This window comes from Tympanuchus pallidicinctus, unplaced genomic scaffold (assembly GCF_026119805.1).
Source record: "Tympanuchus pallidicinctus isolate F22 unplaced genomic scaffold, pur_lepc_1.0 scaffold3, whole genome shotgun sequence".
In the NCBI taxonomy this organism is placed as follows: Eukaryota; Metazoa; Chordata; class Aves; order Galliformes; family Phasianidae; genus Tympanuchus; species Tympanuchus pallidicinctus.
Window position 1 is genome coordinate 14,005,272 of NW_026294747.1, and position 2,928 is coordinate 14,008,199.

Sequence of the window (2,928 nt, forward strand, 5' to 3'; positions counted from 1 at the left end):
TTGACATCAGTCCTTGCAAACCCATACAAACAAACTAGTTTTAAATGAGTGTGGGAACTCCTGTGGTATTGTGACAGACACTCATCACTGACAGAGGAAATAAAATCTAATCACCCAGTTTGCTTGTGAGGGTTCCCTGAAAAAGATCAGCCATCAAACAGCTTGAAATTAGCTTCATAGCAGAAGGGTTCTCTTTTGTTTCTCACACAAATAGATGCAAATGCTTGGATTTCCAAAACAGGCGCCGTTAAAGAGATACAAATAGAAAGTTCTCACCACACAAATTATTATCGTTTATATTAACAGTCTTACAGGTGAGACTCCAATGCTGAGTGCTAAACACTTGCCAAAAGTTAGATGCTGTCCCAGAGAGCTTCCTGCACAGCCACACCCCTGTAGCATTATTCTTCTCAATCTTTCAAGTATCCCCTCTGATTTTGTGAACAATCACAAGCCATATTTGGCAGTAGCTCTGCTGTGAGTGTTCTCCAGTGAGGGTGTTACAACAAGTCTGTTGAAAGCAAAGTTAAATACAAAGAAAGTAAATACAAAACGATATCAAAGTAAAAGATGTAGGGGTACATAGGAAAAAAGCAAACAAACATAGTGACAAAAAAAAAGACAGGTTTGGAGAGGAGAGATTGTGGGAGAGACATGAGAAGAACAGAAAAGGACAGAGAAGGGACTAGGAATGAAAATAAAAGAATGACACAGGAGAAACTGACATCAACTTTTTTTTTATTACAAGATAAGTGCAAGTTATTGTCATTATAGCTTCTCTAATTACCTTTCAACCTTTTTTTAAATATACACGATGTCCATATGTTGCAAATAAGAGGGTTTTATGACTTTTGTTCTCTCATCTCTCCCATAGCTTACATTCCATTTTAATTACTACACTGATATCAGATGTTACACTTAACGCTCTTGCACCAGTGCTCCCTATTTGTGGTGATAATGCTCTTGGGGAAGCAAAACCACCTGCCTCGCAGTTGTGTATTTGCTGTTCTCGTGCATGTCCACTAGATGGCAAAGCCGGTATTTCTGTTGAGTTTACAGTCCACCTTCAGCTAATAACTAACCCCAGGGTAAGTGCATAGGTTAAAAATGGCCATTAAAAGACACTGAGTAGTGTCTCCGTGGAAAAGCGTGTATTTCCCAGGACTAACAACAAAACAGGAAAATAAAAGATTCTGTTAGAAAATGGTGATGCTCTCAGGAAAGCACAGTGCTCTCTCTAGTCTGCCAATCTCTGTAGGAGTAATCTCTGAGATAGAATTATTAATTTTCCAGTGAAAATAAATTTTATGGAGGTAATAATATTTTCTCATGCCTAAGCATCTTGAATTACTTGTAACTAGCCCAGGAGTCCTCAGTTTAAATGAAATCCAGGGTGAATAGCCTAACCAGGGGCAGTTACAGTGAGCTCTAACTTCCTAGCTTGTGTACTTGCAGATGTAAGAAGTGTGATGAGGTTTGATACCTCTTTTTCCCTTCAACATGCCTTTAGGACAAAGACTGTAATTTTGAAGACTAGCACTGATTTTCTTCCTTTTCCCCTGTGGGGTTTACATACTCTTTCAACAGCGTTACTTCAAGAAACTTCTGTCATTCCCTCACTGCACCTTGGTTGCACACATACAATTATGCAGTACAAAGAAACGCATAGGAGCTAATCTCCTGACAGGGGTTGTATCTACACAACATTCGTTACCAGCTACACCATCAGTATACAAGCTTCGTGCACGCAGACCATGTACCCAACGTTGTAAGATGCATTTATTTCCAGATTTAGTTTCTTTTCTACCAGCAGAAACAAGGGAAAGATGGTTTGCTTCTTTATCAATTCTGTGGACTGACTTCTGCTTCCAGTAGAGGAAGTGGTGATAGTGATAACGGAACATGAGAGCCTTTCTCTTCTGCTGGCTGGTTAGCTTGCATCTGGCATCAACTATATTTGTTCAATGGCTCCCAATCAATTATATCCTGTAGTACTCATTTTTCTGACTATCAAGACAAGCAAGAAGATGAGGCCGTTCCTGCTCCATGTAGATGAGATGGTAGTGTGAAAAAAAAAGTCAGCGCTATATTTGGAGTGTTCCTAATTGCACTGTTCTATTTCCAGCTGCCGAAATTCACACTAGAATTTTAATTAAGGGCTAAAATCTTGCAGCAGATTCTAACAACAGGAAACAGTTATGTTACTGAAATTGGCTTTGAAACGATCAGATTTTATCTCCCAAAGCGGCACTCGGATGAATATTAAAGCCGCTTTGTTCTTCTGGAAAGAACTGCAGTTGCACATGGCTTGATAAGGAGGTCACCTCCTCAGCCGCGTCGGCCATTAAGGCAGGGCCGGCTGTCCAGCCGATGGAGAGGCTGAGACAAAAGCCATTCTGCACACACCGTACCCGATGCTCAGGCTCCGCGCTCCCATACGCGGCAGGACCCGGCAGAGGCGCTGCTTGGAGCTCACACCGCAAGACGCTTCACCGCCAGCACGAGGGCAGCCCGCCCAGCTCTCTTCCCAGCATTCTCAATGGGGGCTCCTATCCCAGGCCTTGCCCACGGCCCACCCCGCTGCTCACATCGCGGCCCCAGGGCACAGTGTCACCGCCCTCAAGATGGCGGCCCCGAAGCTTCGTTCCCAGCGCGGCAGCGTCCCCTAGCGGCGCCCCGCGCGGTGCCGCGCTGCGGAGCCCGCAGAGCGCAAGTGCGCACGCGCGAGACTAGTACCGCTCTGACGCCTCTCCCCTCACTGGTCGGCCGGCGCGTGCGCAGACGGGAAGCACCGCGCCCCCCAAGCAGCAACAGGGCTTCTGGCCCGTTGGCGCACGCGCGTGGTCGCGCACGGCTTTGGAAACCGCCAGAAGGGGCGGGGAGCGCGTCGCCGCAGGCCTGCGCGGGGGCGGGGCCGGGGCCGGGGTC